Below are 22,802 nucleotides of genomic sequence, written 5' to 3'. Positions count from 1 at the left end.
GAATCCATTGATTCTTTTGCATCTGTCACTAACGCCCAGCCTTCAGGAGTTTGAAGCTCGTCACAGTCATTCAATTCTGGAATCCTACTCAGAATACCACAGACAAGGTTAGACTTTCCGGATTCCCATGAATGCCGCCATCTATCTAGCTTATACCACGAAGATTCTGTTGGGGAATCTAAGAGATATGCGCTCGGCCTAAGGTAGAACGGAAGTGGTTGTCAGTCACGTGCGTTCATAGGTGAGAATGATGATGAGTGTCACGGATCATCACATTCATCAAGTTGAAGTGCAACGTATATCTTGGAATAAGAATAAAAGAGAATTGAATAGAAGATAATAGTAATTGTATTGAAACTTGAGGTACAGCAGAGCTCTACACCCTTAATCTATGGTGTGTAGAAACTCCACCGTTGAAAATACATAAGTGAAAGGTTCAGGCATGGCCGAATGGCCAGCCCCCATGAAGGTGATCAAAAGACCGAATGGTCAAAAGACGTCTAATACAATAGTAAATTATCCTATTTATACTAGACTAGCTACTAGGGTTTACATGAGTAAGTAATTGATGCATAAATTCACTTTCGGGGCCCACTTGGTGTATGTTTGGGCTGAGCTTGATCTATCCACGAGCTGAGGCTTTTATTGGAGTTGAACGCCAAGTTATGACGTGTTTTGGGCGTTCAACTCCGGGTCGTGACGTGTTTCTGGCGTTTAACTCCAGACAGCAGCATGTACTTGGCGTTGAGCGCCACTTTACATCGTCAATTTCCGAATAAAGTATGGACTATTATATATTGCTGGAAAGCTCTGGATGTCTACTTTTCAACGCCGTTGAGAATGCGCCATTTGGAGTTCTGAAGCTATAGAAAATCCATTTTGAGTGCAGGGAGGTCAGATTCCAACAGCATCAGCAGTCCTTTTGTCATCCTTTTTCAGAGTTTTGCTCAAGTCCCTCAATTTCAGCCAGAAATTACCTGAAATTATAGAAAAACACACAAACTCATAGTAAAGTCCAGAAATGTGAATTTAACATAAAAACTAATGAAAACATCCCTGAAAGTAGCTTGAACTTACTAAAAACTACCTAAAAATAATGCCAAAAAGCGTATAAATTATCCGCTCATCACGACACCAAACTTAAATTGTTGCTTGTCCCCAAGCAACTGAAAATCAAATAGGATAAAAAGAGGAGAATATACTATAAATTCCAAAATATCAATGAATATTAATTCTAATTAGATGAGCGGGACTTGTAACTTTTTGCTTCTGAACAGTTTTGGCATCTCACTTTTTCCTTTGAAGTTTAGAATGATTGGCTTCTCTAGGAACTTAGAATTTCGGATAGTGTTATTGACTTTCCTAGTTAAGTATGTTGATTCTTGAACACAGCTACTTATGAGTCTTGGCTGTGGCCCTAAGCATTTTGTTTTCCAGTATTACCACCGGATACATAAATGCCACAGACACATGACTGGGTGAACCTTTTCAGATTGTGACTCAGCTTTGCTAGAGTCCCCAGTTAGAGGTGTCCAGAGCTCTTAAGCACACTCTTTTTGCTTTGGATCACGACTTTAACCACTCAGTCTCAAGCTTTTCACTTGGACCTGCATGACACAAGCACATGGTTAGGGACAGCTTGATTTAGCCGCTTAGGCCTGGATTTTATTTCCTTGGGCCCTCCTATCCATTGATGCTCAAAGCCTTGGATCCTTTTTTTACCCTTGCCTTTTGGTTTTAAGGGCGATTGGCTTTTTCTGCTTGCTTTTTATTTTTCTATTATTTTTTTTGCCAATTATTTTTTTTCGCAAGCTTTTTGCTTTTTCACTGCTTTTTCTTGCTTCAAGAATCAATTTCATGATTTTTCAGATCATCAATAACATTTCTCTTTGTTCATCATTCTTTCAAGAGCCAACAGTTTTAACATTCATAAACAACAAGATCAAAAATATGCACTGTTCAAGCATTCATTCAGAAAACAAAAAGTATTGTCACCACATCAATATAATTAAACTAAATTCAAGGATAAATTCGAAATTCATGTACTTCTTGTTCTTTTGAATTAAAAACATTTTTCATTTAAGAGAGGTGAAGGATTAATAGAATTTATTCATAGCTTTAAGACATAGTTACTAACTACTAATGATCATGAAGTAGAGACACAAAACATAGATAAACACAACATAAAAACCGAATAGCAGAAAGAAATAAGAACAAGGAATGAATCCACCTTAGTGATGGTGGCGCCTTCTTCTTGAAGGACCAACATTGTCCTTAAGCTCTTCTATGTCCCTTCCTTGCCTTTGTTGCTCCTCCCTCATTGCTCTTTGATCTTCTCTTATTTCATGGAGAATGATGGAGTGCTCATGATGTTCCACCCTTAATTGTTCCACATTGTGGCTCAAATCTTCTAAGGAAGTATTGAGTTGTTCCCAATAGTTGTTGGGAGGAAAGTGCATCCCTTGAGGCATCTCAGGGATTTCTTGATGATGAGATTCCTCATGCATCTCTTGAGATCCGTGGAGGGTCTCTCTTGCTTGCTCCATCCTCTTCTTGGTGATGGGCTTATCCTCTTCAATGGGGATGTCTCCTTCTATGATAACTCCAGCTGAGTAACATAGATGGCAAATAAGGTGAGGAAAAGCTAGCCTTGCCATGGTGGAGGGCTTTTTGGCTATTTTGTAGAATTCATTGGAGATGACTTCATGAACTTCTACTTCCTCTCCAATCATGATGCTATGAATCATGATGGCCCGATCCACAGTAACTTCAGATCGGTTGCTAGTGGGAATGATGGAGCGTTGAATGAAATCCAGCCATCCTCTAGCCACAGGCTTGAGGTCCAGTCTTCTTAGTTGAACTGGCTTGCCTTTGGAGTCTCTTTTCCATTGAGCTCCTTCCACACATATGTCCATTAGGACTTGGTCCAACCTTTGATTAAAGTTGACCCTTCTAGTGTAGGGGCGTTCATTTCCTTGCATCATGGACAAGTGAAACGCCAACCTCACATTTTCCGGACTAAAATCTAAGTATTTCCCCCGAACCATTGTGAGATAATTCTTTGGATTCGGGTTCATACTTTGATCATGGTTCCTAGTGATCCATGCATTGGCATAGAACTCTTGAACCATTAAGATTCCGACTTGTTGCATGGGGTTGGTTAAGACTTCCCAACCTCTTCTTCGGATCTCATGTCGGATCTCCGGATACTCATTTTTCTTGAGCTTGAAAAGGACCTCAGGGATCACCTTCTTCTTTGCCATAACATCATAGAAGTGGTCTTGATGGCTTTTGGAGATGAATCTTTCCACCTCCCATGACTCGGAGGTGGAAGCTTTTGTCTTCTCTTTTCCTTTTCTAGAGGATTCTCCGGCCTTAGGTGCCATTGATGGTAATGGAAAAACAAAAAAGCTTATGCTTTTACCACACCAAACTTAAAATATTGCTTGCCCTCGAGCAATAGAAGAAAGAAGAGAAGAAGAAGAAGAAGAAAATATGGAGGAGAGTGAGGGGAGATGGATTCGGCCAAGGTGGAGAAGAGGGGGTTTGTGTTGTGTGAAAATGAAGTAGAATGGAAGGGTATATATAGGAAAATGGGAGAGGGTAGGTTCAGCCATTTAGGGTGGGTTTGGGTGGGAAAGTGTTTTTGAATTTTGAAGGTAGGTGGGGTTTTTGGAGAAGAGTGGATGGATGTGAGTGGTAAAAGGGGTAATTGGGAAGAGGGATTGAAGTTGATGGGAAGTGTGACATGGGGAAGAGTGAAATAGGATTAAGAGGCAAGGTGGAAATATGTTAGGTGGTGATCCTGTGGGGTCCACAGATCCTGAGGTGATCTTGTGGGGTCCACAGATCCTGAGGTGTCAAGGAATTACATCCCTGCACCAAATAGGCATGTAAAATGCCTTTGCATACCATTCTGGCATTTAAACGCCGAGGTGATGTACGTTCTGGGCGTTTAACGCCCATGTAAAGCATGTTCTGGGCGTTCAACACCCATATGTAGCATGTTTCTAGCGTTGAACGCCAGTTTCATGCTTGTTACTGGCGTTCAGCGCCAGCTTTCCTCAAGGCACATTCCTGGCATTCAAACGCCAGAATGTTGCTTGTTTCTAGCATTCAGCGCCAGATTCATGCTCTGTTCTGGCGTTGAACGCCAGCCAGATGCTCCTTACTGGCGTTGAACGCCAGTATGTCCTCCCTCCAGGGTGTGATTTTTCTTCTACTGTTTTTGATTCTATTTTTAATTTTTATATTTTTTTCATGACTCCACATGATCATGCACCTAATAAAACACAAAATAAAAATAAAATAAAAATTAGATAAATAAAAATTGGGTTGCCTCCCAACAAGCGCTTCTTTAATGTCAATAGCTTGACATTGTGCTCTCATGGAGCCACAAAGGTGATCAGGTCAATGTTGTATAGTCCCAACACCAAACTTAGAGTTTGGATATGGGGTCTTAACACCAAACTTAGTGTTTGGTTGTGGCCTCCCAACACCAAAGTTAGAGTTTGACTGTGGGGGCTCTTCTTGACTCTGAACTGAGAGAAGCTCTTTGTGCTTACTCTCTTTTGTCACAGAGGGATGGCCATGTGCCTTAAACACAAGGTAGTCCCCATTCAATTGAAGGACTAATTCACCTCTGTTGACATCTATCACAGCTCCTGCTGTAGCTAGGAAAGGTCTTCCAAGGATGATACATTCATCCTCTTCCTTCCTAGTGTCTAAGATTATGAAATCAGCAGGGATGTAAAGGCCTTCAACCTTTACTAACACGTCCTCTACTATTCCATAAGCTTGTCTCAATGACCTGTCTGCCAATTGTAATGAGAACAAGGCAGGTTGTACCTCAATGATCCCCAGCTTCTCCATTACAGAGAGTGGCATAAGATTTATCCCTGACCCCAGATCACACAGAGCTTTTTCAAAGGTCATGGTGCCTATGGTGCAAGGTATTAAGAATTTGCCAGGATCTTGTTTCTTTTGAGATAGAGTTTGCTGAATCCAGGTATCTAGTTCACTAATGGGCAAGGGAGGTTTACTTTCCCAAGTCTCATTACTAAACAACTTGGCATTCAGCTTCATGATAGCTCCTAAATATTGAGCAACTTGCTCTCCGGTCACATCTTCATCCTCTTCAGAGGAAGAATAATCTTCAGAGCTCATGAATGGCAGAAGGAGATTTAATGGGATCTCTATGGTCTTTATATGAGCCTCAGATTCCTTTGGATCCTTAATAGGAAACTCCCTCTTGCTTGAGAGACGTCCCAGGAGGTCCTCCTCACTAGGATTTTCGTCGTCCTCCTCCCTTGTGCATTCGGCCATATTGATCACATCAATGGCCTTGCACTCTCCTTTTGGATTCTCTTCTGTATTGCTTGAGAGAATACTGGGAGGAGCTTCAATGACTTTCTTACTCAGCTGGCCCACTTGTGCCTCCAGATTTCTGATGGAGGATCTTGTTTCACTCATGAAACTGAAAGTGGCTTTTGACGGATCAGAGACTAAATTGGCTAAATTAGAAGTGTTTTGTTCAGAATTCTCTGTCTGTTGCTGAGAAGATGATGGAAAAGGCTTGCTATTGCTCAGCCTATTGCGTCCACCATGGTTAAAGCCTTGTTGAGGCTTTTGTTGATCCTTCTATGAGAAATTTGGATGATTTCTCCATGATGAATTATAGGTGTTTCCATAAGGTTCACCCATGTAATTTACCTCTGCCATTGCAGGGTTCTCAGGATCATAAGCTTCTTCAGAAGCTGCCTCTTTAGTACTGTTGGATGCATTTTGCCATCCATTCAGACTTTGAGAAATCATGTTGACCTGTTGAGTCAACACTTTGTTCTGAGCCAATATGGCATTCAGACCATCAATTTCAAGAACTCCCTTCCTCTGAGGCATCCCATTATTCATGGAATTCCTCTCAGAAGTGTACATGAATTGGTTATTTGCAACCATGTCAATTAGTTCTTGAGCTTCTGCAGGCGTTTTCTTTAGGTGAATGGATCCACCTGCAGAATGGTCCAATGACATTTTTGAAAATTCAGATAGACCATAATAGAATATATCTAATATGGTCCATTCTGAAAACATGTCAGATGGACACCTTTTGGTCAACTGCTTGTATCTTTCCCAAGCTTCATAGAGGGATTCACCATCTTTTTGTTTGAAGGTCTGAACATCCACTCTAAGCTTGCTCAGCTTTTGAGGAGGAAAGAATTTATCCAAGAAAGCCGTGACCAGCTTATCCCATGAGTCCAGGCTATCCTTAGGTTGTGAATCCAACCATATTCTAGCTCTGTCTCTTACTGCAAAAGGGAAAAGCATGAGTCTGTAGACTTCAGGATCTACCCCATTCGTCTTTACAGTCTCACAAATCTGCAAGAACTCAGTTAAAAAACTGATAAGGATCTTCAGATGGAAGTCCATAGAACTTGCAGTTTTGTTGCTTTAAGGCAACTAATTGAGGCTTAAGCTCAAAATTATTGGCTCCAATGGCAGGAATGGAGATGCTTCTTCCATCAAATTTGGACGTGGGCTTGGTAAAGTCACCAAGCATCCTTCTTGCATTATCATTATTGGGTTCGGCTGCCATCTCCTTCTCTTGTTCGAAATTTTCTGAAAGGTTACTTCTGGATTGTTGTAATTTAGCTTTTCTTAGTTTCCTCTTCAAAGTCCTTTCAGGTTCAGGATCAATTTCAACAAGAGTGCCTTTTTCCTTGTTCCTGCTCATATGAAATAGAAGAAAACAAGAAAAGAAAGAGGAATCCTCTATGTCACAGTATAGAAATTCCTTTATGTTAGTTGAAAAAGAAGGGGATAGAAGAAAGAAAAGTGAAGAATCCAAATACAAGGGATAGATTGGGTTCGGATTTTTAGATGAGGAGAGGTGAAGAGAAGTGTTAGTAAATAAATAATTAGATAGAATAAGAAAAGAGATAGAGAATTTCGAAAATAATTTTGAAAAAGTGGTTGGTGATTTTCGAAAATTAAAGATAAGATATGATTAAAATTTAAATTTAAAACAATTAAAAAGAATTTTTGAAAAAGAGAGAGGTATTTTCGAAAATTAGAGAGGGATAGGTAGTTAGTTGGTTTTGAAAAAGATAAGAAACAAACAAAAAGTCAAAGAGTTAGTTGAAAAAGATATTAAAATCAAATTTGAAAAGATAGGAAGATAAGAAGTTAGATAAGATATTTTAAAATCAAATTTTTGAAAAAGATAAAATTTTGAAAAAGATAAGATAAAAGATAAAAAGATTTAATTTAAAAATTTAAAATTACTTACTTCACTAACAAGAAACTACAAGATAAGATTCTAGAATTTAAAGATTGAACCTTTCTTAACAAGAAAGTAACAAACTTCAAATTTTTGAACCATCACATTAAATGTTGGTGAATTTTTGAAAATTTGATATAAAGATAAGAAAAAGATTTTGAAAAAGATTTTTTTTTTAGATTTTTTTTAAATTTTCGAAAAAAAAGGAAAAAAATTGGAAAAGATATGATTTTTGAAAAAGATTTTGAAAAGATAAGATTTTTAAAATTTGAAAATTTGACTTGACTTGTAAGAAACAACTAATTTTGAAAATTTTTGACTAAGTCAACTCAAATTTTCGAAATTTTGAGAGAAAAAAGGAAAAGATTTTTTTTTTTTATTTTTGAATTTTTAATAATGAGAGAGAAAAACAACAAAAATACTCAATGCATGAAATTTTTAGATCAAAACAATGAATGCATGCAAGAATGCTATGAATGTCAAGATGAACACCAAGAACACTTTGAAGATCATGATGAACATCAAGAACATAATTTTGAAAAATTTTTGATGCAAAGAAAATATGCAAGACACCAAACTTAGAGATCTGTAATGCATGGACTCTAATAAACAAAAAATGCATATGAAAAACAACAAACAACACAAAACAAGAAAACATCAAGATCAAACAAGAAGACTTACCAAGAACAACTTGAAGATCATGAAGAACACTTTGAATGCATGGAATTTTCGAAAATATGCTAGAAAAAATTTTTTAAGCATGCAATTGACACCAAACTTAAAAATTGACTCAAGACTCAAACAAGAAACACAAAATATTTTTGGTTTTTATGATTTTCTAATTTTTTTGTATTTTTATTATTTTTTTTCGAAAATATTCTTTAGAAAAACGAAAATAAGAGAAAAATTTTGAAAACTCTTTGAAAAGAAAATAAAAAGAAAATTACCTAATCTGAGCAACAGGATGAACTGTCAGTTGTCCATACTCGAACAATCCCCGGCAACGGCGCCAAAAACTTGGTGAACGAAATTGTGATCACATCAATGTAGTACTCTTTGTTATTGTATGGAATCATTATTGTGGCTCTTGGCTATGTGTGGACACAACTCCGTTCAACTTAACCAGCAAGTGTACTGGGTCATCCAAGTAATACCTTACGTGAGTAAGGGTCGATCCCACAGAGATTGTTGGTATGAAGCAAGCTATGGTCACCTTGTAAATCTCAGTTAGGCAGATTAAATGGTTATGGATTTCGAAAATTAATAATAAACAGAAAATAAAATAAGATAGAAATACTTATGTAAATCAATAGTGGGAATTTCAGATAGGCGTATGGAGATGCTGTGCTCCTCTTGAATCTCTAGTTTCTTATTACATTCATCCAATCCTTCTTACTCCTTTCCATGGCAAGCTGTATGTAGGGCATCACCGTCATTAATGGCTACTTTTCATCCTCTCGGGAAAATGGTCCAATGCGCTGTCACTGCATGGCTAATCGTTTGGAGGCATCACCCTTGACAATGGCTACATCCCATCCTCTCAGTGAAAATGGTCCAAATGCTCTGTCACAGCACGGCTAATCATCTGTCGGTTCTCAATTAGGTTGGAATAGAATCCATTGATTCTTTTGCATCTGTCACTAACGCCCAGCCTTCAGGAGTTTGAAGCTCGTCACAGTCATTCAATTCTGGAATCCTACTCAGAATACCACAGACAAGGTTAGACTTTCCGGATTCCCATGAATGCCGCCATCTATCTAGCTTATACCACGAAGATTCTGTTGGGGAATCTAAGAGATATGCGCCCGGCCTAAGGTAGAACGGAAGTGGTTGTCAGTCACGTGCGTTCATAGGTGAGAATGATGATGAGTGTCATGGATCATCACATTCATCAAGTTGAAGTGCAACGTATATCTTGGAATAAGAATAAAAGAGAATTGAATAGAAGATAATAGTAATTGTATTGAAACTTGAGGTACAGCAGAGCTCCACACCCTTAATCTATGGTGTGTAGAAACTCCACCGTTGAAAATACATAAGTGAAAGGTTCAGGCATGGCCGAATGGCCAGCCCCCATGAAGGTGATCAAAAGACCGAATGGTTAAAAGACGTCTAATACAATAGTAAATTATCCTATTTATACTAGACTAGCTACTAGGGTTTACATGAGTAAGTAATTGATGCATAAATTCACTTTCGGGGACCACTTGGTGTATGTTTGGGCTGAGCTTGATCTATCCACGAGCTGAGACTTTTATTGGAGTTGAACGCCAAGTTATGACGTGTTTTGGGCGTTCAACTCCGGGTCGTGACGTGTTTCTGGCGTTTAACTCCAGACAGCAGCATGTACTTGGCGTTGAGCGCCACTTTACGTCGTCAATTCCCGAATAAAGTATGGATTATTATATATTTCTGGAAAGCTCTAGATGTCTACTTTCCAACGCTGTTGAGAGCGCGCCATTTGGAGTTCTGTAGCTCCAGAAAATCCATTTTGAGTGCAGGGAGGTCAGATTCCAACAGCATCAGCAGTCCTTTTGTCATCCTTTTTCAGAGTTTTGCTCAAGTCCCTCAATTTCAGCCAGAAATTACCTGAAATTATAGAAAAACACACAAACTCATAGTAAAGTCTAGAAATGTGAATTTAACATAAAAACTAATGAAAACATCCCTAAAAGTAGCTTGAACTTACTAAAAACTACCTAAAAATAATGCCAAAAAGCGTATAAATTATCCGCTCATCATAGGGTTTATCTTGTATTAATTTTAGGAGATTTTATGACCTTTTACCCACATTTATTCAATGAAATAGCATGGTTTTGTGACTGTCTCCCAAGTTGTGCTTAAGTGTGAAAACATGCTTTCTAGGCCTTAAATTAGTTAATTTTAGTTCACATTTGATTCCACTAGATGCCTTGGTGTGTTTTTTAGTGATTTCAGATTGAAAAGGCTAGGAATGGATCAAAGGAGTGAAGAGGAAAGCATACAAAGTAGAGAAGATCATGAAAAGCCAAAGAGTTGAACTCGCCCATGGACGCGCGCGCGCACCTGGCGCTTACGCGCACCCTGCGAAATGGCCCATGGACACGTACACGTACTGTGCGCGTACGCGTCGATGTTGATACTTGATTTTTAAGTGAATTCGCACCCAACGAATTTTCAAGGGTTGTGGGGCCCAATCTCAACCAACTTTGGCGCCTAAACTGCTATTTAAAGCCAAGGATTGAATAGCAAAGGGAATTCACTCACTTTTAATCACACACACTCATTAGGATTAGTTTAGAGTTAGTTTTAGAGAGAGAAGCTCTCAATTCTCTCTAGGATTAGGATTAGAATTAGATTTAGTTCTTAGATCTAAGTTTTGATTCATCTTCTTCTACTTCTATCTTCTCAATTTCTTGTAGTTACATTCATTCTTCTTCCATTCTTTTGTTGTAATTTCCTTTATGTTGTTCTTATACTTTGTTGTAGATCAACTATTGTTCCTTCTATTCTCTTTCAATTCAATTAGAGGTAATTCATAATAATTGTGTTCCTTTTGATTGTTGTTGTTAATTCATAGCAATAATTGTTGTTAGATTCTATTCTTGTTGTCAATTTGCTTTGCTTTTCTTTTGTACCTTCCAAGTGCTTGATAAAATGCTTGGTTGGATTTTAGTATAGATTTTGTTCCTCTTGGCCTAGGTAGAGTAATTAGTGACTCTTGAGTTATCTAATTCCTTTGTTGATTGATAATTAGAAGTTGCTAATTGATTTGAATGCCTCTAAAGCTAGTCTTTCCTTTAGGAGTTGATTAGGACTTGAGGAATCAAATTGATTCATCCACTTGACTTTCCTCCATGGTTAGAGGTTAACTATGTGGGAGCAATGGAAAATTTGTTGTCACAATTGAGGAGGATAACTAGGATAGGATTTCTAGTTCTCATATCTTACCAAGAGCTTTGTTAGTTGTTAGTTTATTTTCTTTGCCATTTATATTTCTTGTCTAAAACCTCAAAAACTCCAAAATAACTCATAACCAATAACAAGACACTTCATTACAATTCCTAGGGAGATGACCCGAGGTTCAATACTTCGGTTTATAAATTTTAGGGGTTTGTAATAGTGACAAACAACTTTTTGAATGAAAGGATTATTGTTGGTTTAGAAACTATACTTCGACGAGATTTCATTTATGAAATTCTAAACCGTCAAAAATCCATTCATCAATCTAAATTCTTGCAAATCTGTGATACTGTCAAGACCAATGGGGTTGATCCCGAGGTCTACAGACTTATGCTTTTCCCCTTGCTATAAGAGACAGAGCTAGAACATGGTTGGATTCACAACTTAGAGAAAACTGAACTCTTGGGACAAGTTGGTCAATGCTTTCTTGACCAAATTCTTTCCACCTCAAAAGATGAGCAAGCTTAGAGTGGAAGTCCAAACCTTCAAACAGATGAAAGGTGAATCCCTCTATGAAGTTTGGGAAAGATACAAGCAATTAACCAAAAGGTGTCCTTCTGACATGCTTCCAGAATAGAGCATCATATGTATATTCTATGATGGTCTGTCTGAATTATCCAAGATGTCATTGGACCATTCTACTGGTGGATCTCTTCATCTAAAAACACCTACAGAAGCCCAGGAACTCATTGAGATGGTTGTAAATAACCAGTTCATGTACACTTCTGAAAGAAATCCTATGAATAATAGGATGACTTAGAAGAAAGGAGTTCTTGAGATTGATACTCTGAATGCCATATTGGCTCAGAACAAAATATTGACTCAGCAAGTCAATATGATTTCTCAAAATCTGACTGGATTGCAAGCTGCATCCAGCAGTGCTAAAGAAGCCTCCTCTGAAGGAGAAGCTTATGACCCTGAGAATCCTGCAATGGAAGAGGAGAATTACATGGGAAAACCCTATGGAAATACCTATAATTCTTCATGGAGGAATCATCCAAATTTCTCATGGAAAGATCAATAGAAGCCTCAACAAGGCTTCAACAACAATAATGGTGGGAGAAATAGGTTTGCCAAAAGCAAACCTTTTCCATCATTTTCTCAGCAACAGACAGAGAATTCTGAGCAGAGCCTCTCTGGCTTAGCAAACATAGTCTCTGATCTATCTAAGACCACTCTCAGTTTCATGAATGAAACAAGGTCCTCCATCAAAAATTTGAAGGCACAAGTGGGTCAGCTGAGTAAAAGAGTTACTAAAACTCCTTCTAGTACTCTCCCAAGCAATACAGAAGAGAATCCCAAGAGAGGGTGCAAGGCCATAACCATATCCAAAATGGCCGAACCTGGAGAGAGTGAAAAGTCAGTGATTCCCAGTGAGGAAAACCTCAAGGGACGTCGACTGACCAATAAGGAGTTCCCTATTGAGGAACCAAAGGAATCTGAGGCACATACAGAGACCATAGAGATTCCACTGAACTTATTATTATCATTGATGAGCTCTGATGAGTATTCTTCCTCTCAAGAGGACGAAGAAACTATTGAAAAGTAAGTTCCTCAGTATCTAGGAGCAATCATGAAGCTGAATGCAACGTTATTTGGTAATGAGACTTAGGAGGATGAACCTCCATTGTTCATCAATGAACTGAATACCTGGATTCAGCAGACATTGCCTCAAAAGAAACCGGATCCCGAAAAATTCATAATACTTTGCACCATAGGCACCATGACCTTTGAAAAAGCTCTGTGTGACCTGGGATCAGGTATCAACCTCATGCCACTCTCTGTAATGGAGAAACAAGGGATCTTTGAGTTACAAGTTGCAAGAATCTCACTAGAGATGGCAGACAAATCAATGAAACAGGCTTATGGACTTGTAGAGGATGTCTTAGTGAAGATTGAAGGCCTTTACATCGCTGCTGACTTCATAATCCTGGACACTAGGAAGGATGAGGATGAATCCATCATCCTTGGAAGACCCTTCCTAGCCACAGCAAGGGCTATGATTGATGTTGGGAGGCTGATGAGCGGATAATTTACACGCATTTTGGCATTGTTTATAGGTAGTTTTTAGTATGATTTAGTTAGTTTTTAGTATATAATTATTTTTTTTATGCAAAAATCACATTTTTGGAATTTACTATGAGTTTGTGTGTTTTTCTGTGATTTCAGGTATTTTCTGGCTAAAATTGAGGGACCTGAGCAAAAATCTGATTCAGAGGCTGAAAAAGGACTGCAGATGCTGTTGGATTCTAATCTCCCTGCACTCGAAATAGATTTTTTGGAGCTACAGAAGCTTGATTGGCACGATCTCTATTGAGTTAGAAAGTAGACATCTTGGGCTTTCCAGCAATGTCTAATAGTCCATACTTTGTCCGAGATTTGATGGCCCAAATTGGCATCAAAATGCCGGTCAGAGACCTTTTTCTGGCGTTAAATGCCAGAACTGGCATAAAAGCTGGAGTTAAACGCCCAAACTGGCACCAGAGTTGGCATTTAACTCCAAGAGAAGCCTATGCACATGAAAGCTTCAATGCTCAGCCTAAGCACACACCAAGTGGGCCCTGAAAGTGGATTTCTACATCATTTACTTATTTCTGTAAACCCTAGGTTACAAGTTCACTATAAATAGGACCTCTTACTATTGTATTTTCATCTTTTGATCATCTTTGATCTTGGGATCAGGTCTTTGAACCCTTTTTTGATTGTTTCATGTTATTTGGGAGGCATGGCCTAGACCTTGTTCTTATGTATTTTCAACGGTGGAGTTTCTACACCTCATAGATTAAAGTGTGGAGCTCTGCTGTTCCTCATGAATTAATGCAATTACTACTGTTTTCTATTTAATTGAGCTTATTCTTGTTCTAAGATATCCAATCGCACTTTAACATGATGAATGTGATGATCAAGTGACACTCATCATCATTATCACTTATGAACGCATGCCTGACAACCACTTCCGTTCTACCTGAAAACAAGCTTGAATGCATATCTCTTGGCCTTCTAGTTCACGACGCATGGTTGCTTCTCCTGACAATAGAGTCTTCCATTCCGTGCGATCACAGTCTTCGTGGTATAAGCTAGAATCAATTGGCAGCATTCTTGAGATCCGAAAAAGTCTAAACCTTGTCTGTGGTATTTCGAGTAGAATCTGGGATGGGATGACTGTTACGAGCTTCAAACTCATGAGCGCTGGGCACAGTGACAGTGTGCAAAAGGATCAATGGATCTTATTCCGACACGATCGAGAATTGGTAGATGATTAGCCCTACGTAACCCGTAGCCAGACTATTTTCACTGAGAGGATGGACGGTAGCCATTGACAACGGTGATCCCCTAACATACAGCTTGCCATGGAAGGGAGTACGCAAGATTGGATGAGGACAATAGCAAAGCAGAGGTTCAGATGGAACAAAGCATCTTCATACACTTATCTGAAATTCCCACTAATGAATTACATAAGTATCTCTATCTTATTTTATGTCTTATTCATCTTTTAATTATCAAAATCCCAAAACCATTTGAATATGCCTGGCTGAGATTTACAAGGTGACCATAGCTTGCTTCAAGCCGACAATCTCTGTGGGATCGACCCTTACTCACGTAATGTATTACTTGGACGACCCAGTGCACTTGCTGGTCAGCTGCGCAGAGTTGTGAGAAAAGTGTGAACTCACAATTTCGTGTACCAAGTTTTTGGCGCCGTTGTCGGGGATTGTTCTAGTTTGGACAACTGACGATTCATCTTGTTGCTTAGATTAGGTATTTTTCTGTTTATTTTCTTCTTTAGAATTTTTAAGAATGAATTCTAGAGTTTCAGATGATGCTTTTATCATCACAGGAGCTAGATGATTCCCATCAATTTGGCTGTTGTATGTAATGTCCTGCTGAAGCTTGGTTTGCCAAGTCTAATATTTTTAGACTGAAGCTTTAGACTAACATTGCATGATTCCTGGAATTCTTATTAAAAATTTTGAGTTTCTTATTTTCTTTTTCAAAATAATTTTTGAAAAAAAAAGATACATAAAAATTTATAAAATCATAAAATCAAAAATATTTTGTGCTTCTTGTTTGAGTCTAGTGTCAATTTTTAAGTTTGGTGTCAATTGCATGTTTTTATTTTTCTTGCAAATTTTGGAAAACTCATGCATGGTGTTCTTCATCATCTTCAGGTTGTTCTTGATGATTTTCTTTGTCTGATCTTTAAATTCTCTTGTTTTGTGTCTTTTGTTGTTTCTCATGTGCATTCTCAATTTGTTAGTGTCTCTAGTATGAAACTTTCTAAGTTTGGTGTCTTGCATATCTTTCTTTTATTAAAAATTTTCAAAAAAAATATGTTCTTGATGTTCATCTTGACATTCAAAGTGTTCTTGCATGAATTGTTTATTTGATCTTAGTTTTTCATGATTAGTTTCATTTTGTTGTTTTTCTCTCTCATAATTAAAAATTCAAAAAAATTTTTAGTCAATAATACAGAGATTTGAAGATTTAGAACGTACATTAAAGGAATCACAGGGAAAAAGCTGCGCGTTCAAAACGCCCACTGAAGAAGGAATTTTGGCGTTTAAACGCCAGCCAGGGTACCTGGCTGGTCGTTTAATGCCTAAGGAGGTAGCCAAGTGGGTGTTAAATGCCAGGATAGCACCAAGGAGGTAGTTCTGTTTTCAATTCAAATCTTTTTCAATTTTTCAAGTTTTAAATCTAATTTTTCAAAATCTTATCTTTTTTATATCCTCTCTTATCAATAATTTCTTTTTCAAAATCAAATCTTTTTCCTTTTTCTTTTAATATTTTCGAAAATCCTCGCTAACAATTAATGTTGTGATTCAAAAATTTCAAGTTTGTTACTTTCCTGTTAAGAAAGGTTCAATATTTGAATTTTAGAATCATATCTTTTAATTTCTTGTTAGTCAAGTCATCAATTTTAAAAATCAAATCTTTTTCAACCATATCTTTTCAATCATATCTTTTTAAAAAATCAAATCTTTTTCAATCATATCTTTTTAAAATCAATTTTTTTCAATCATATCTCTTTTGATTTGATTTCAAACTCTCTTTTTTCTAACTCCTTATCTTTTCAAAATTATTTCCAAATCTTTTTCAACTAATCACTATCTCTTATCTTTTTCAAAACCACCTAACTACTTCTTTCTCTCTAATTTTTGAAAACCATTAACAACTTTTTCAAAAATATTTTTAATTAACTAATTGTTTTAAACTCTATTTTTATTTTATTTAAAAATTTTTGAAAATTCCCCCTCTCATCTCTTTTTATTTAATCACTAACACTCCTACTCTCTTAATAATTCGGACCCCCTCCCTCTCTATATGTTCGAATTCTTCTTTATCTACCTCATCCTTCTATGCTTCTTTTCCTCTAACACATTAAGGAATCTCTATACTATGATATAGAGGATTTCATACTTTCTTTATTTTCTTCTCTTTCATAAAAGTAGGAATAAAGATAAAGGCATTCTTGTTGAAGCTGATCTTGAACCTGAAAGGACTCTTAAAAGGAAGCTAAGAGAAGCTAAAGCACAACTCTCTGGAGAGGACCTGACAAAAATCTTCGAAAAAGAAGAAGACATGGCAGCCAAAAATAACAACAATGCCATCAATGCAAGGAAGGTGCTTGGTGACTTTACTGCACCTACTTCCAACTTCTATGGGAGAAGCATCTCTATTCCTGCCATTGGAGCAAACAACTTTGAGCTTAAGCCTTAATTAGTTTCTTTGATGCAACAGAGTTGCAAAATTCATGGACTTCCATTGGAAGATCCTCATCAGTTCTTGGCTAAATTTTTGCAAATTTGTGACACTGTTAAGACCAATGGAGTTGATCCTGAGGTTTACAGACTTATGCTTTTCCCTTTTGCTGTAAGAGACAGAGCTAGTATACGGTTGAACTCACAGCCTAAACTCTTGGGAAAAGCTGGTCAATGCCTTCTTAGCTAAATTCTTTCCGCCTCAAAAGATGAGTAAGCTTAGAGTGGAAGTTCAAACCTTCAAATAGAGGGAAGGTGAATCCCTCTATAAAGCTTGGGAAATATATAAGTAATTGATCAGAAGGTGTTCTTCTGACATGCTTTCAGAATGGAGCATCATAGGTATCTTCTATGAAGGTCTGTCTGAGTTATCCAAGATATCATTGGACCATTCTGCAGGTGGATCTATTCATCTAAAGAAAATGCCTATAGAAGCCTAGGAACTCATTGAAATGGTTGCAAATAACCAGTTCATGTACACTTCTGAAAGAAATCCTGTGAATAATGGGACAACTCAGAAGAAAGGAGTTCTTGAGATTGATACTCTGAATGCTATATTGACTCAGAACAAAATATTGACTCAGCAAGTCAATAATGTCTGAGTTCCTATAGATGCTAATCATTCTAAATTTCAAAGGATAAAGTAAGATGCCAAAATTGTTCAGAAGCAAAAAGCTACTGGCCCCGCTCATCTAATTGAGACTAAGTTTCATTGATATTGTGAGATTCATTGTATATTCTCTTCTCTTTATCCTATTTTGTTTTCAGTTGCTTGGGGACAAGCAACAATTTAAGTTTGGTGTTGTGATGAGAGGATAATTTATACGCTTTTTGGCATTGTTTTTAGGTAGTTTTTAGTATGATTTAGTTAGTTTTTAGTATATAATTATTAGTTTTTATGCAAAAATCACATTTCTAGACTTTACTATGAGCTTGTGTGTTTTTCTTTGATTTCAGGTATTTTTTGGCTGAAATTGAGGGACCTGAGCAAAAATCTGATTCAGAGGCTGAAAAAGGACTGCAGATGCTGTTGGATTCTGACCTCCTTGCATTCAAAATGGATTTTATAGAGATACAGAAGCCCAATTCGCACGCTCTTAATTGCGTTGGAAAGTAGACATCTTGGGCTTTCCGGAAATATATAATAGTCCATACTTTGCCTGAGATTTGATGGCCCAAATTGGCGCCAAAATGCCGGTGAGAGACCCTTTTCTGGCGTTAAACGCCAGAACTGGCATAAAAGCTGGAGTTAAACGCCCAAACTGGCACCAGAGCTGGGGTTTAACTCCAAGAGAAGCCTATGTATGTGAAAGCTTCAATGCTCAGCCCAAGCACACACCAAGTGGGCCCCGGAAGTGGATTTCTGCATCATTTACTTATTTCTGTAAACCTTAGGTTTACAAGTTCACTATAAATAGGACCTCTTACTATTGTATTTTCATCTTTTGATCATCTTTGATCTTGGGATCAAGTCTTTGAACCCTTTTTCGATTGTTTCATGTTATTTGGGGCCATGCTTAGACCTTGTTCTTATGTATTTTCAACGGTGGAGTTTCTACACCTCATAGATTAAGGTGTGGAGCTCTACTGTTCCTCATGATTAATGCAATTACTACTGTTTTCTATTCAATTCAAGCTTATTCTTGTTCCAAGATATCCATTCGCACTTCAACATGATGAATGTGATGATCAATTGACACTTATCACCATTCTCACTTATGAACGTGTGCCTGACAACCACTTCTGTTCTACCTGAAAACAAGCTTGAATGCATATCTCTTGGCCTCCTGGTTCACGACACATGGTTGCCTCTCCTGACAACAGAGTCTTCCATTCCGTGCGATCAGAGTCTTCATGGTATAAGCTAGAATCAATTGGCAGCATTCTTGAGATCCGAAAAATTCTAAACCTTGTCTGTGGTATTCCGAGTAGGATCTGGGATGGGATGACTGTTACGAGCTTCAAACTCATGAGTGTTGGGCGCAGTGACAGTGCGCAAAAAGATCAATGGATCTTATTCTGACACGATCGAGAACCGACAGATGATTAGCCCTACGTAACCCGTAGCCGGACCATTTTCACTGAGAAGACGGATGGTAGCCATTGCAACGGTGATTCCCTAACATAAAGCTTGCCATGGAAGGGAGTACGCAAGAATGGATGAGGAATATAGGAAAGCAGAGGTTCAGAGGGAACAAAACATCTTCATACGCTTATCTGAAATTTCCACTAATGAATTACATAAGTATTTGATGATTGGATTTTTGATGGTATAGAATTTCACAAATGAATTCTCGTTGCAAGTATAGTTTCTAAACCAACAATAATCCTTTCATACAAAAGATTGTTTGTCACTAAAACAAACCCCTAAATTTATAAAACGAAGTATTGAACCTCGGGTCGTTCTCCCTAGGAATTACAATAAAGTGTCTTGTTATTGGTTATGAGTTATTTTTGGGGTTTTGATAAGAAACATGAAAGATAAATGGCAAGAAAGTAAACTAATGGCTAAAAAGGTCTTGGCAAGGGCTGATGGTTAAGGATCTCTATCCTAATCACTAACCACAATATGAGAATTGGTAAGGATTAATCCCATTAAGTCATCCTCTAACTAGTAAAGGAAAGTCAAATAAGCTATATCAATCCTAGTCCATAAGTCCTAACTCTCCACTAATTCAATTAGTGAGAACTAGAGTCAATGGATCCCAATCATCAATTACTTGGACATTAGCAACTCAAGAAGTCCTAAGTTACCTTTCCAAGCCAAGAGTATAAAATTATACTCTAAAATCTAACCAAGCATTTCATCAAACACTTGGAAGGCATAAAAGGAAAGCATAGTAAATCAACAATAAGAACAAAATCTAACAACAACTAATTGCAAAGAATTAACAACAACAAATCAAATGAACACAATTATTATGCATTACCTTGAAATGAATGGAAAGAAAATGGAAGGAACAATAGAAGATCTACAACAAAACATAAGAACAACATAAAGGAAATTACAACAAAAGAATGGAAGAAGAATGAGTGTAACTACAAAGAATTGAGAGATAGAAGTAGAAGAAAGCATGAATCTAAATCTAGATCTAAGAACTAAACCTAATCCTACTTCTTAGAGAGAAGTGAGAGCTTCTCTCTCTAAAACTAACTTTCCCTCCAAAACTAAGCTAAACTAAACTAATGGTAACTAGATGTGCCATCCCTCTTCAATACTTGGCTTAAATAGCATCTGAAATGAGTTGGATTGGGCCCACAAGGCTTCTAAAATCGCTGGCCACGAGTTGCATTAAGTGAATTATGTGCAACCATCAGCGTGTCCGTGTACTGTGCACGTGCGTGCCCTTATACGTGATGCAACTATGGTAAATCTTATATCATTTCAAAGCCCCAGATGTTAGATTTCCAACACAACTGAAACTGCATCATTTGGACCTCTGTAGCTCAAGTTATGGTCAATTAAGTGCGAAGAGGTCGGCTTAACAGCTTTTGTGATTCCTACATTTCTTCATGAGTTCTCCATTTTTACATGCTTTTCCTTCATTTCCTTGATCCAATATTTGCCTCTTAAATCTAAAATCATTTAACAAACATATCAAGGAATATAATGGAATCAAGGTAAATTAAATTTAGCTATTTTAAGACCTAAAAAGCATGTTTTCACTCTTAAACGCAATTAAGGGAGAAGTTATAAAATAATGCTATTTCATTGAATAAATATGGGTAAAAGGTGATAAAATCCCCAAAAATCAATACAAGATAAACCCTACAAATGGGGTTTATCAACCTCCCCACACTTAAAGCAAGCATGTCCTCATGCTTAAGCCAAAAGAGAAACAGAGGGTATCAACATTTATTCAATGCAATCTATCTAAATGCATCCTATCTAAATGAATGCAACTAAATGCAAAAATTATTCTACCTACTTGGTTAAAAATAAATCAATCTCCAAGAGATACATGCACAAGTAGGGTCAAGATCATATAAAGATTCATGAATCCTACCAATTCAAGTAAAAAAATAAAGTTCAAATAGACTTGCAAGAAGAAAGCTTATGAAAGCCGGGAATCATGGAATTGAGCATCGAACCCTCACCGGAAGTGTTTTGGTGCACGAAAATTACTTCACACTATGTAATTCCGCACAACTAACCAGCAAGTGTACTGGGTCGTCCAAGTAATACCTTACGTGAGTAAGGGTCGAATCCCACGGAGATTGTTGGTTTGAAGCAAGCTATGGTTATCCTGTAACTCTTAGATAGGATATAATATCAATAATGATTCTTAGTTTTAATTGTAAAAAGTGAAAGGGCATAAAATAAATAATTGTTACGCAATAATGGAGAATATGTTGGAGTTTTGGAGATTCTTTGTCTTCTGAATTCCTGTAACATAATGCTTTCTCACTTTCAAACATGCAAGGCTCCTTCCATGGCAAGCTGTATGTAGGGGGTCACCGTTGTCAATGGCTACTTCCCATCCTCTCAATGAAAATGGTCCAAATGCTCTGTCATAGCACAACTAATCATCTGTTGGTTTTTGATCATGTCGGAATAGGATCCATTGATCCTTTTGCATCTGTCACTACGCCTAACACTCGCGAGTTTGAAGCTCGTCACAGTCATCCAATCCTCGAATCCTACTTGGAATACCACAGACAAGGTTTAGACCTTCCGCATTCTCAAGGATGCCACTAATGGATTCTAGCTTATACCACGAAGATTCTGATTAAGGAATCTAAGAGATACTCGTTCAATCTAATGTAGAATGGAGGTGATTATCAGGCACACGTTCATGGATTGAGGAAGGTGATGAGTGTCACGAATCATCACCTTCTTCATAGTGAAGCACGAATGAACATCTTAGATAGGAACAAACGTGTTTGAATGGAAAACAGAAATAATTGCATTAATTCATCGAGACGCTGCAGAGCTCCTCACCCCCAACAATGGGGTTTAGAGACTCATGCCATCAAAAGGTACAAAGTTCAGATCTAAAAATGTCATGAGATACAAAATAAGTCTCTAAAAGTTGTTTAAATACTAAACTAGTAACCTAGGTTTACAGAAAATAAGTAAAATAAGATGGATAGTGCAAAAATCCACTTCTGGGGTCACTTGGTGTGTGTTGGGGCTGAGACGTAAGCTTCTCACGTGCCTGGGATGTTTCTGGAGTTGAACGCCAGGTTGTAACCTGTTTCTGGCGCTGAACTCCAACTTGCAACCTGTTTCTGGCGTTGAACGCCAGAATGCAACATGGAACTGGTGTTAAATGCCAGTTTACATCATTTATCTTCATGCAAAGTATGAACTATCATATATTGCGGGAAAGCCCTGGATGTCTACTTTCCAACCCATTTGAGATCGTGCCATTTGTACTTCTGTAGCTCCAAAAAATCCATTCCGAGTGCAGGGAGGTCAAAATCCAATAACATCAGCAGTCCTTTTTCAACCTAAATCAGATTTTTGCTCAGCTCCCTCAATTTCAGCCAAAAATACCTGAAATCACAGAAAAACACACAAACTCATAGTAAAGTCCAAAAATATGAATTTTGCCTAAAAACTAAAAAAATATACTCAAAACTAACTAAAACATACTAAAATATAAATGAAATTACCCCCAAAAAGCGTATAAAATATCTGCTGATCACAACACCAAACTTAAACTGTTGCTTGTCCCCAAGAAACTAGATAAATAAAATAGGATAAAAAGAAATTAAGAAGCAATAATATCTCAGAGTTTTAAGTGAAGCTCAGATTCTAATTAGATGAGCGGGGCTAGTAGCTTTTTGCTTCTGAACAGTTTTGGCATCTCACTTTA

The 22,802-nt window shown here is 37.5% G+C and overlaps 1 non-coding gene across 1 annotated transcript; it reads left to right on the top strand.

Moving 5' to 3' along the window:
- The first annotated feature begins 6,088 nt into the window (after positions 1-6,088).
- Positions 6,089-6,192, top strand: LOC112792876 (small nucleolar RNA R71). Its single transcript, XR_003197597.1, has one exon. It is a non-coding gene; the product is annotated as a small nucleolar RNA R71 (small nucleolar RNA).
- Positions 6,193-22,802: the final 16,610 nt, after the last annotated feature.

The sequence above is a fragment of the Arachis hypogaea genome, chromosome 3 (genome assembly GCF_003086295.3).
Source record: "Arachis hypogaea cultivar Tifrunner chromosome 3, arahy.Tifrunner.gnm2.J5K5, whole genome shotgun sequence".
NCBI classification, from domain to species: Eukaryota; Viridiplantae; Streptophyta; class Magnoliopsida; order Fabales; family Fabaceae; genus Arachis; species Arachis hypogaea.
Note: the sequence above shows the minus strand (reverse complement) of the source record. Positions and strands in the feature narration are given on the sequence as shown.